Here is a 13,490-nt window from a genome sequence, read left to right as displayed (position 1 = left end):
GCATCGGATAATTATATTTAAACAGGATGTTTGGTAATAGTTACTAAGTAATAAAGAAGGAATTGATTTGTTTAGAATTTAGAGGTTGTAAAATAACTGAGTGATGAGCCTGAGGGAATTATAGATGGGTTACGGGTTTAGCTCGGGCCGCACACTTTGTATCCATTTGCACACCGTGTATGGTTTGGGGCCGTATATTAAATCTGGGCCGGAGATCCGGTTCTGTCGAATGGGATGCGGGCCAGCAATGCTTGAGCCGAATAGTTATATAAGCTCACATTAACAAACGGTTATAATATGTATGCTGAATTGGGTCTTGAATGATGTAATTTCCATGTGATCGAAATGTCTAGCGTATGTAATGGTTACGGTGCATGATATGGTTAAGTGCGTTACATGATCAACTATTGTTTGTTGCATGACATTATGTGTATATATTCTGTGAATGCAACTTGTTACGAAATACGTGGTCAGACGTGAATACTAAATTGATTGTTACTGGTAAATCGTGATAGGACGTATTTAATCCTTTGATAAACAAGTAACATAATCTACCGAGCACTCTAAGGTGAGTTCACTACATTCGAGCATGCGTCCCAGTGGTTGGGGACAGTCAGTGGGTATCCCGTGGAGGGATAAGTCTTTTGGGTAAAAACGGGTATATTGGTTAATATTCTCACCTATCATCTTTGTAAGTCCCTTAATATGCTACCTGGAGGGTAACGGGTATTAGTTGGTAGCGCTACTTAGGTTTGGCACCCTCACACCGCTCCTAGATAGGACGGATGTGAACTAATGACCCAGTCGTGGCCCAGTACTAGATAGGAGTACGTGGGAAGGGCAGTCATGTATTTCAGGAGCCGTCTTGTTCGGAATTGAGATATTAACAATATTACTTGCATTGGTTATTGAACTGTTTTTCGTACAACTGGTAACAAACGCTTTCTAAAACTGTGAACTCGCCAGCTTTGTCTGATACACTTGTTACATGCTCGCAGGTCGTTAGGTGATTGGAATAGGAGCTTGTTGGCTGGAGAGCAAGAGTGGTCATGGTCATGCTGAGGACTTACTTATCAAACACTTATTTATTATGATCGTTTAGTATCTATTTTATGGAATCTTTACGCTTCCGCTGAACTTATGGTTTTGGATAACTTATGATTGGGATTTCAGTATTATTAAACAATTGAACTTCATTTTTAAACCTGTGATTCAATGTAATTGGTGGCTCATTGCTAGTCGTCACACGCCTAACAGGGACACTCCCTAGGTGGTAATTTGAGGGTGTGACATTTCTGGCGTTGCATCAACACGCAACCCAATCCTTGATGCGAGGCGTCACAATATACCACGAAATCTTCTGTACCCTCTGGTAGTGCTAAGATTGGCGCATTGCAGAGCTTGTCTTTCAACAGCTGAAACGCTTCTTCCTGTTTGATTCCCCAATCAAACTTCTTATCTTTTTGCGTGAGGAGTGTCAGTGGTTGAGCGATTTTTGAAAAATCCTCGATGAATCTTCGATAGTAGCCAGCTAAACCCAAGAATTGTCGAATCTCAGTTGGCGTCTTTGGGGTCTCCCAATTCTTTATCGCCTCAATCTTGGTGGGGTCCACATGAATTCCGTCCCCATTAACCACATGTCCAAGGAATTGGACTTCACGCAGCCAAAACTCGCACTTCGAGAATTTGGCATACAATTGTTCCTTCTTCAGCAACTCCAGAATAGCTCTTAGATGTTGTTCGTGTTCATTCTTCGTCTTTGAATAAATCAAAATGTCGTCGATAAACACAATCACGAACTTATCCAAGTACGGCTTGCAAACTCTGTTCATTAGGTCCATAAAAACAGCTGGTGCGTTAGTCAACCCAAATGGCATACTCTCTCTCCCTGTTGGTGCGATCGTAGACCCCCTCCCCCTCACACAGGTACCCTTGATTTCGGTTAGTGCACCAAATCTTTAGTAACGAGTTATTTGTTGTTTCTGTTAATAACATGAATAATACCCTTACGTGATGGTTAATTAGTTATGATTATATGTGTAAATACCATCGATTACATGTGTTAAGAATGTTTGGGCAGAATGCTTATGTTTGTGAAAGAACTAGACTAATGTTAGTGTGAAATCTTGATATAAAATTGGCATGCTAAGCTGGTAGAATTTGAATATGTGCATGGGTATCATGTTGGTTATCAAAGTCTAGTAATGGATTGATGATGTGAGATGGCAAGTGCTTATATAGAAATTGTAGAAAGGAAAGTTCACCATGGTAATGTAAATAAGCTGCTATGCGACTAGGGATGTATGAGAAACAAAAATTAAAATGAAGTTGCATCGGATAATTATATTTAAACAGGATGTTTGGTAATAGTTACTAAGTAATAAAGAAGGAATTGATTTGTTTAGAATTTAGAGGTTGTAAAATAACTGAGTGATGAGCCTAAGGGAATTATAGATGGGTGACGGGTTTAGCTCGGGCCGCACACTTTGTATCCATTTGCACACCGTGTATGGTTTGGGGCTGACGTGATGTCGTGGTCACGCAAATTTAATCCCAATAACAACTATATAGATAGTGGCAAGTGGGTATCGAACACAGGGAGTTTGTGGAATCTGTGTTATTTCAAAGATTATCTAACTTGATTAAAATTAAACTAATGACAATAAAAATAAATTCAAAGATTGATTAAGTGAATTGCTTTTTAGAACTAAATTAAACTAATTAAATTGAAAGAGAAAAGATTTGGTTGTAAACAAATTAGAGACAAATGACCATCCTAGATTTCCGGTTTGCATCGACATTCATATTATCATTCCACTAGAAAGAACTACATAGACATAGCTCATGTGTGATTACTTGCAGTGATGAAAGGGAACTAAGTACTCAGATTCCTAGAACGTGAGGTTGTTACCCGATGATCAATCAACCCTTACCCAATCCTAATTCTACCCATGATATCTCGATTGCCAACGGCACCAAGAACGTATGGTTTCAAACTAGAAAATCATAAGAATTAACAAGTTACTAACAAGCAATCACACACCATAACAAACCAACCATAAAGATTAGGAGTGCTATTCTAGAAATTAGGAAATCAAATACAAATTGTCTCAAACAAACCTTCAATCTAGGACAATCATAAAGTGTTTAGCCACACATGGCTCGAATCAACATCCTAACAAAGATAATATTGTTCATACGGATCAAAAACACAAACCGAATGATAGGAATTGTCACAAACAAGCAAAAATACAGCCAAAATCGCCCCCAAGCTTCTCTCTAACCGTTCAATCATGAAGAGTGATGAAAAGACACAATCAAACCACTTTAATGAGGCAGTTACATGTTTTCTCGCAGCCGTCACCGTAATTTACGGCTCCACCGTAAATTACGGTGGACTTGATTCTTTTACGGTGCAAACTATCTGTGTTACGGTGAGTTCTAGATGAATTTCCAGGTCCACCGTAAATTACGGTAGGACCGTAATTTACGGTGGTAGGCTGATATATCTTCTTTTGTTTCGTCTCTTGTTCTACGCTCGACCCGTTCATCACCAAAGTCTCCAAAGCTGCATTTAATCCGTCTTTTAGCTCCCAAACCGCACCTGAAACATAAGCACAGTAGTTATCTAATTCAAGATAATTACTCGATTAAGTGAAGGATTATTTCATCTTTTAACACGCTTAAGGGTTGTCCAATGGACCACCCGTCACATCCCCACACTTAACCGTTGCTTGTCCCAAGCAACTCATCAATTCAATTTCAAAACAAGTGATCAAATTAACCCAAGCAAACATGCAATCTTTTTACTAACCCCTTTTTAACACCCAAGCAATGCACCCCTCTCTAAATCTCTCCTCTCGGCTACAAGTGAAAACTAGCAAAGATAAGCTAGACACACACTAGGCAAACAGGTGGTTGCACAATCATAAGCTTGTACCTAAATCGATCATTCTCCTAAAATGGGTCAAACATGAATGCAAATCAAAGGGACTTCAAGGTTGTAACGTGGCTAGGTGTATAGGTAGGAAATGGAATATATATGAAATAGCGAAAATTCGACCCGGTCTTTTTATTACAAACAAAAACAAACGAACAAACAAGCAAACTACTATATACATGACAATTAACCTTTCTTTTTTTTTTCATTGCTTTTCTATTTTTCCTTTTTTTTTTCTTTCGATTTTTTTTTTTCTTTTTTTCAATAAAGCAAGCAACCATACAATAAAGCTTTAAACATATCTACTTCAAGCTAGCAAAACTACTAATACCATCACTAACACTATAAGACCGGGTCAAATTTGGGTAAAATTTTAAGTAAGTAGCTAGGGGTAACAAATGATAAGCTTTTAAGGCACAAAATGGGCAACTAAATGTCCAAACCCCCGCCCCTCTCACTACCATGCTCATATATATACTTATGAGGTCCAACCCCCCAAATCCCACACTCGCTCACACCAACGACGAGGCTACCTAAATGCCCTTATCCTTTCTACATTCATGTCTAACTAAGGACTCAAATCGCATTCAAGCACAAGTTCTAATGCGCCCCCACCCGTAGCCACTCTCATCAAAGACAATCATTATTTATGTACAAGTGTGGCTACAACTCTCACCAAGAATGACAAAGGTATCAAGGGTTGCCGGTGCATCAACTTGGGGTTAAGATAGGGCGTTCAAATTTTCACATCATTTCGCTTGGCTCAAAATTTTTCAAAAACTCCAAAAATTCCCCCCATCCCCACACTTGGGATACATTGACCCCAATGTATGGCTTTGGAAGGCTTTGATCACTAACTCAATCAACATCAACAAAAGCTTTTTTACTCAAACCCCAAATTTCTTTTTGTACTTTTCATTTTATATTTTTTTTATGCTTTTCTTCTTTTTAATACACGACACCACCAACTAACACCAACCCAACAAAACAAAACAAACATACACCACCCATCCGCCCAACCATAATCAACATAAAAACACAAATATGTACAAATTATACAAAAGAGAGAATACCACCTGATTAGTAGTAGCGCGGTCCTGGAGGTCCAAAGATGGATGACATCATGTCATTTCACTCTCCAAATCCGAATGCGCTGCTGCTACTCCCTGCTTGTTGCTGTGCTCCCTCTTGCTGCCTCGGGTCAAGCCATTGAGAATGGTGAAGTGGTGGAGTCGGATATGAAATGCTACCATCATAAGGCGGTAATGAGGCATAGTCCACATGTTGTGGATCCTCAACAACCGGCCTTCCGGCATGCCAATCCGCATGCATCCTCCTCGCCTGATCGTCATGATATCTATTATTCGTTTCCACCTCTCGGGAATACACCAATGTGCGGTTCCAAGCCTCAGTACGATCAAAATTATGTTTTAACGACCGCTCTATACTTGCACTATTCCTCGTGTTTTGATCATACAACGTCCTCTCCGACCCCGACCATGTATCAAAAATAGATGCCGGAGGACGTTGACTTTCTATCACTTCTTGCATTGTACCATTATAAGCCCAACCCGGCTCATAAGTTTGTTGCGCATAGTCGTAAAACATACCACCGTGACCTCCACCATGACCCCCTTGACCCACATTCAAGTTCACCCCACCTTGCGGTTGCTCCTCATAATCTTCATCCCCGCTTGGGATCTAAGCTTCACTCTCGGGTTCATCCTCTTCACCCGGTAACAAATCCCTTGCATTAGCCTTAAGAGCTCTCCACCTTTGGCCTTGCGACTTTAACTTGTGATAACGCTCCGTCTGAGTATACGTCCAAACACTCCCCAACTTATCCAACGTGAAAGGTTGGTGCCTTTTTGTTGCTCCCCGATCTTCCGATGTTATCGCCTTCTGTTGTTTCATCAACCCCGTAATTATTCGACAATAAGGGACGATGTCTCTTCCATACTTATTTCGGCAGATCCATAAGTGGTGCATGATAAGGTAACGTATCGGGAAACGTGGAGCCCCATGCATCAACGAATAAAGAACGGGTACCTCCGGAAACCTCACCTGTTCTTTGTCTCCCCTTCGTGGAATGACATTGAGAAGACAGATTGTATGCAACAGTTTAGCTTCTATCTTCAAATTCTTCCGGTATAGAATACCACTGTATTTACCGGGTAAGAATAATGCTGCTAACATGTCATTCCATCGAACATGTTTCTCCGGGTTAAGCAAGAGGTCATCGAGAGTGGGAACCATGTACTCACAAGCTGGGAGACTGTCATACTTCCCGAGCTTCTTTAACGTGTCAAATGACATCTCCACCGGTACCCCGTGCACCTCACCAATCAACTTCATCTGTGACGGCTTGTTAAAATTGTGACATTTCAAGGTCGCCATCCATTCTTGTATCTCGGTCATAAATAAGTTCCTTTTGTCTTTATCGAAGCATTTGAGCGCTGATTCCCATCCTAACGCCCGAAACTTATCAAACACCCCAAATTGTTGGAACTCCACTTCCCGAACCTCTCGTTCACAAATGAAAGCGCCTGCCTTGTTCTTCAACTTATTCATGCAGTCATGGTAAAGTGTCGGTTGCCACTCCTCTGCTTGATCATCTAATGGACCCGAATTCCACACCGACTTTTCACTCGGATCCAACTCCGTCTCTTCTTCACTCCCACTCTCGCTTTCACTTATACGACCCATATATTGCCTTTTTCGCGGTGGTTGTTCTTTTTGTTTGCCTTTCCCTTTTGATGATGATGAACTCGATCCCGCTTGTTCCTTTGTCTTAGCCATTTCCTACACACATTAGACAAGCAACAAAAGCAAACACAAAATTAACCCTCTTTTCCAAAACATCCCCACACTTGCTTGTTATCATGGTTGTAGATGTTAATGAACCAAAAGTATATCAAAAATTTTTTCAAAAATTGGGCATGGTGTCTCTACAATGTAGAACATCCCAAAAGTTCACTACTTTAACCACAAATCCTACATCTACAACCATATCTATGTTCAAATAATCAATTTCATAACCATATCTAAGAACAAGCAAGTGGGCATGAGCAAGTAACCTAAATCACCTTACTTTTCACAATGTAGCATCAAAATATAACAAATAAGCTTTCATACCTTTGTTTGAAGATGCACAAGTGCTTGTGAAACCAAAAACTCCAAAAACCCCCAAAAATCTCGAACTAGGGTTTGGGATTCGGACCCAAAAACAGTGTTTTCTCCTAAATCTCTCGTCAAAATCAACAAGCTTGTGAAAAATTAGTCAAGTTAGACTAAAATTTCACTTGATTTGGACAAAAATTGAAGGAATTATGAAGGATTGAAGGTAGAAGAAGAAGGTTATGGAGGATAGAGGGTCTTGGGAAGAAGAAGATGGATGGATGTAAAGTGAAAAGAATTTGTGTGGTTGGGGTGAAGTCACGTGACTTTGTGTTTTTATTTTATTATATTATTTTTTTTATGCGCCGGACCCCAAACGACGGAAACAGATTTTCTCCGCACCGTAAATTACGGTCTCACCGTAATTTACGGTGAGACCTGAATTGCCAATTTCCACCGTAACTCAGTACTGAAATACCGTAAAACTCACCCATTTTCATAACTCGCCGTAAATTACGGTATGACCGTAATTTACGGTGAAAACTGAACATGAAATTGTCACCGTAACTCAGTAGAGTTTTACCATAAAAACCAACAACATTTCCTTTCCACCGTAAATTACGGTAAAACCGTAAATTACGGTGGATACTGGGCAATCCTGATTCATGCTAAAAATTGAGGTTTTAAGTGCAAATTTTTTTAGATTTTTTAATTTTTTCGCTTTTTTTTATGTTTTATGTTTTTTTTAACACTTGGAAAAATTACCCTACCCCCTCAAAAATCCCGTGTTGTCCTCAACACAATGTTAGAGTAATTCGTGACCCGAATATCCCCACACTTGTTTCGAACACGGATTTCGAGGAACTTATGGCAATTGTGCAAATTATACAAAACAAACAAAACAAAATACTACTATGTACACTACCAAACCTGGGCCTCTCATGATTTTTGCTCATCAACCGGGCGTAAGATGTAGCCCGCTTTGTCAAGCTCCAAGGTGTTGATGTCGTTCCCATCCAAATACGGTTTGAGCCGATGCCCATTCACCGTTTGTTGCCTATTGGATTGTTCGTCTTCTATATCAACATCACCAAACTTTCCCACTCTTCGGATGATATAAGGGCCCATCCACTTGCTCTTGAGTTTTCCTGCAAACATCTTTAACCTTGAATTGTACAACCACACCTTTTGACCCACTTCGAAGTTCTTTTTCCTTATCTTTGCATCATGAACTTTCTTCAGTTTGTCTTTGTATGCGGAAGCACATTCATAAGCTTCATCTCTTATCTCCTCGATCTCATTCAATTGCAACTTCCTTGTTCGACCCGCTTCGTCATAATCCGCATTAACAGTTTTAATGGCCCAATGTGCTCGATGTGCTAACTCCATTGGTAAATGACACCCCTTCCCATACACCATCCGATAAGGGGTGGTTCCAATTGGAGTTTTATAGGCCGTTCGATATGCCCACAACGCATCATCAAGTTTACTTGACCAATCTTTTCGATCCGTTCTTACCGTCTTCATGAGGATCTCTTTAATTTGACGGTTGGACACTTCAACTTGTCCACTTGTTTGCGGATGGTACGGTGTCGCCACACGATGGTTCACATTATATCTTTTAAGCAATTTTGCAAAATTAAAATTTTTGAAATGTGAACCGCCATCACTTATTATCACCCTTGGCACACCAAAACGAGCGAATATGTTGGATTGCACAAACTTACACACCACGGAATGATCATTGGTCCTTGTAGCAATGGCTTCTATCCACTTTGTCACATAATCTACCGCAACCAATATATATAAGAACCCATTCGAATTAGGAAACGGACCCATAAAGTCTATCCCCCAAACGTCAAATACCTCCACTACCAAAATCGGTTGTAACGGCATTTCATCCCGTTTCGAAATACTTCCCACTCTTTGACAATTGATGCAATTCCGGGCATACTCACAAGAATCCTTGAAAATCGTGGGCCAATAAAACCCACTAGATAACACCCGATAACCCGTCTTGTTCCCACTAAAATGCCCTCCACATGCCGACGAATGAGCATGGGTCAAAATCTCTAGAACTTCAGTTTCGGGAACACATCTCCTTATCACTTGATCGGGTCCAATCTTGAACAAATCCGGTTCATCCCAAATGTATTGCTTAACTTGATTTAAAAATTGTTGTCGTCTCTTCTTCGTCCAATGATTCGGAATTGCACCCTTAGCCAAATAATTCACATAATGGGCGTACCACGGTGCAACGAAAGTAGAAACGGCTAACAATTGTTCATCGGGAAACCGCTCATTAATCTCACTCGGGTCGTCGACACCTTCCAATGGGATCCGTGACAAATGATCCGCCACAACATTTTCACACCCCTTTTTGTCCCGGATCTCGAGATCGAATTCTTGTAACAAAAGCACCCAACGAATCAACCGAGGCTTTGCATCCTTCTTTTCCATTAGATATCGGACCGCGCTATGATCCGAATACACAATCACCTTGCTCCCCCAAATGTAAGCTCTAAACTTGTCCAAGGCATACACCACCGCTAATAATTCTTTCTCGGTTGTGGTGTAATTCAGTTGCGCCTCGGACAAAGTTTTACTTGCATAGTAAATTACCACCGGCTTCTTATCAACTCTTTGACCCAAAACCGCTCCAATGGTCGTGTCACTAGCATCACACATAATCTCGAACGGCTTTGACCAATCCGGTGGTTGCAAGATAGGAGCCTTCACCAACTGTTCCTTCAACACATGAAACGCTTGCAAACATTCGTCAGTAAAATCAAAAGGAACATCTTTTAACAATAAGTTACATAAAGGTTTTGTAATTACACTAAAGCCTTTAATAAACCTTCTATAAAACCCCGCATGTCCCAAAAATGATCTCACCCCCTTAACATTCTTTGGCGGGGGTAGAGATGAAATTACCCGAATTTTTACTTTATCTACCTCCATTCCCCGGTCCGAAATCACATGCCCCAACACAATACCCTCTTGAACCATAAAATGGCTCTTTTCCCAACTTAGGACCAAGTTTGTCTCCACACACCTTTTCAAAACTTTTTCTAACTCCTCAAGACAAGAGTCAAAACTTGGCCCAAAAATGGAAAAATCATCCATAAACACTTCAAGAGACTCTCCAACCATGTCCGAAAATATACTCATCATACATCTTTGGAACGTGGCGGGAGCGTTACATAGTCCAAATGGCATTCGCCGAAAAGCAAATGTACCATATGGGCATGTAAACGTGGTTTTGTGTTGGTCGTCCGGGTGAATAGCAATTTGATTATATCCTGAATACCCATCCAAAAAACAATAGTATTTTTGACCGGAAAGTTTTTCAATGATTTGGTCAATGAAGGGTAACGGGAAATGGTCTTTGGAGGTAGCAGCATTTAATTTTCTATAATCGATACAAACTCGCCACCCAGTTACCGGGCGGGTGGCGAGTTGCTCACCTTGCTCATCTTTAATTACCTGAATGCCTGATTTTTTAGGCACTACCTGAGTCGGACTTACCCACACGCTATCCGAAATGGGGTAAATGATCCCCGCGTCCAACCACTTGATAACTTCTTTCTTGACCACCTCTCTTAGGTTCGGGTTTAACCTTCTTTGTGTTTCACGGGTCGGCTTTGTGTCCTGACTTGTAATAATTTTGTGCATCACAATGGATGGACTAATTCCTTTTAAATCGGCTATCGTCCACCCAATCGCCGCCTTATGAGCCTTCAACACCCGTATCAACTCCTCCTCTTGAGCTACCTCCAAGTTGGAAGCAATGATCACTGGTAAAGTGTCATTCTCCCCCAAGAATGCATACTTTAGGTGCTTTGGTAACTCCTTTAACTCCACACTTGGTGGACTTTCCAAAGAAGGTTTTGTGCCCGAATCAATTTCTACCGGTAATGTATCCATTTGGTAGGTCCATGGTGGATTTCCTTCCTTCACCGCAAGAGCCTCTTGCTCTTTCTCTTCTTTTTCCAAAGCACATGCGTGCACCTGCAAAGACACACCACGAACACAAGAACCCAAAATCTCTTCCTCGAACTCCTTTGGGTCATATTCATCTATGAAGTTTGCTACAAAACACTCATCATAAACATTAGTACCATTAGTAAAAACGTCTAATCTCATCTTTCTATTACCGAATGTCATGTCGACTGTACCATATCGACAATCAATAACGGCATGTGTGGTGTTTAAAAAACGGCCGACCCAAAATAATATTTTGTTGTTGAATTGGGTCCGCGGATGAGTAGTCTAGCACAAGAAAGTCCACGGGATAATAAAACTCATCAACCTTAACTATCACATCCCGTACAATCCCCCGAGGAAGTTTATGAGACAAATCGGCTAATACCACCGTTGTCTCAACCCGTTTCAATGGACCAAAATCATATTGGTCGTATAACCCCCCCGGTAAGATACTTACTCTGGCTCCAAGATCCAATAACGCCCTTGCAGTTTGAAAATTTCCTACTTGAATATTTATAAAAGGCGTTCCCGGATCTTGTAACTTAGGAGGAAGATCTCCTTTTAAAACCGCGCTTACCCGCTCCTTTAAATCAACCAATTTAGGCACTTTTTGTTGCCTCTTTTGGGTACACAATTCTTTTAAAAACTTTGCGTAAGCGGGAACTTGTTTAATAGCCTCAAGTAAAGGAAGATTAATTTTAACCTGTTTGAATACCTCCCACATTTCCTCTTTTTGAGGACCCCGTTTTGAAATAAATTTTTTTCTACCCGGATCTAATAAAGCCGAAGGAAACGGCACTTCACTAGACCCCTCACCCTTATTTACTTTTTCTTTAATAACTTCGGGTTTTTTAGAAGAAACAATGGGTGGTTCATTTTCTTCCTCACTATCTTGACCCGTTATATCCTCAACCACCCTATCAACCAAATCCGGTGAAGGATTGGTTTTGTACTCTTTCCCACTTCTCAAAACACTTACATGATGGATATTAACATTGTTACCTCTTGACGTACCATGGGATGAATTTACCTTAGTGTCGCTTGGTAATTGACCTTTATTCTTCTTCAATTCGGACACTTCAGTGGCAAGTTGACCCATTTGAGTGGTCAAAGTTTGGATTGCTTTGTCTCGAGCCTCATCCTTTTGTATGCGCGCATCATCCATTTGGTTCCTCTTTTGCATTTCCGCTTGCATGCTCTTCAACATTTCCATCATTTCATTACCACCCGAAGACCCCCCTTGTTCTTGACCCGTTCGATATTGCCTTTGGTATCCTTGGTTGTTCCCACCTTGATATCCACTTTGATTATTATAAGGTTGGCGCGAACCATAGTTCCCTTGGCTACCTTGAAAGTTCGGGTTTGATTGATTCGAGGGGTTCCCATAACGAAAATTCGGGTGATTTCTCAACCTGGGGTGATAAGTGTTAGAATTCATATTGAAATTTCTACCACCCCCTCCTTGACCTTGAACGGCATGAACTTCTTCAAATTGCCCTTCCACCATTCCTTGGCAATTTTCCGCCGCATGACCTATTTCATTACACAATGCACAAACATCATAAATTTGGTTAGAAGTTTGTGTGTTACCATCATCAACCGCATGCACTTGTGTTCGGGTAACGGCCGGTCGTGCTCTCCTTGAAGCTTGAGCCTTTCTCTTTGAGGTGATCACCATTTGTTCCAAAAATTCCCAATCCTCATGCTCATAGTTTGTGCCAAATGTCCTATTTGTAATGGACATCAAATCTCGTGCATCTTCGGCACACAACCCTTTATGAAAGGCGTTCATTAACTCCCAAAGCTCAATCCCATGGTGTGGACAATTTTTAATCATCATGTTTAAGCGCTCGAAGGCTTCATAGAACATTTCGCCTTGTTGTTGTTGAAAGCTCCTCAACCCTTTTCTCGCATCATTGGTCTTTTGGGCGGTATAAAATTCATCTAAAAATGTTTGTTGCATTTCCCCCCAAGTATAAATAGATGCCGAAGGCAAAGTGTAGAACCACTTCTTTGCCTTATCCTCCAAGGAGAATTGAAATAAGACCAACTTCACATCATCGGCCGAAAAACCTTGACTCCCAAGGGTGTTGCAAATTGAGTCATAAGCCTCCAAATGAAAATAAGGTTCCTCTGTCGCTAGACCCTTATATTTTGGCAAACTTTGTAAAGAATTTGTCCTTACTTCAAAGGTTCTTCCTTGGTTGTTATGAGGAATGACCACCGGTGAAGGATTGTGAGTGATCACTGGTCTAAAATGTGCTTCAATTCCCCTTGCATTTTCCCTAAGATGCCTCCTTGGCACACCAAATCGACCCCGTGGACGAACTTGACCCATTGGTCTTTGCATAGGCCCTTGTGGTGCAATTGGTTGTTGAAATTGTTGTTGTGGCACCGGTGGGTGTTGAATTGGCCTTTGGAATGGCGGTTGCACATGTTGTGGTCG

At 41.0% G+C, this 13,490-nt stretch overlaps 1 non-coding gene across 1 annotated transcript; it reads left to right on the top strand.

The window, feature by feature from the left end:
• The first annotated feature begins 12,852 nt into the window (after positions 1-12,852).
• On the top strand, positions 12,853-12,958 carry LOC118488719. The gene has a single exon (XR_004885263.1). It is a non-coding gene; the product is annotated as a small nucleolar RNA R71 (small nucleolar RNA).
• Positions 12,959-13,490: the final 532 nt, after the last annotated feature.

The sequence above is a fragment of the Helianthus annuus genome, chromosome 16 (assembly GCF_002127325.2).
Source record: "Helianthus annuus cultivar XRQ/B chromosome 16, HanXRQr2.0-SUNRISE, whole genome shotgun sequence".
Lineage (NCBI taxonomy): Eukaryota > Viridiplantae > Streptophyta > Magnoliopsida > Asterales > Asteraceae > Helianthus > Helianthus annuus.
The sequence above is the reverse complement of the archived record's forward strand: the minus strand, read 5'-3'. Positions and strand labels throughout refer to the sequence as shown.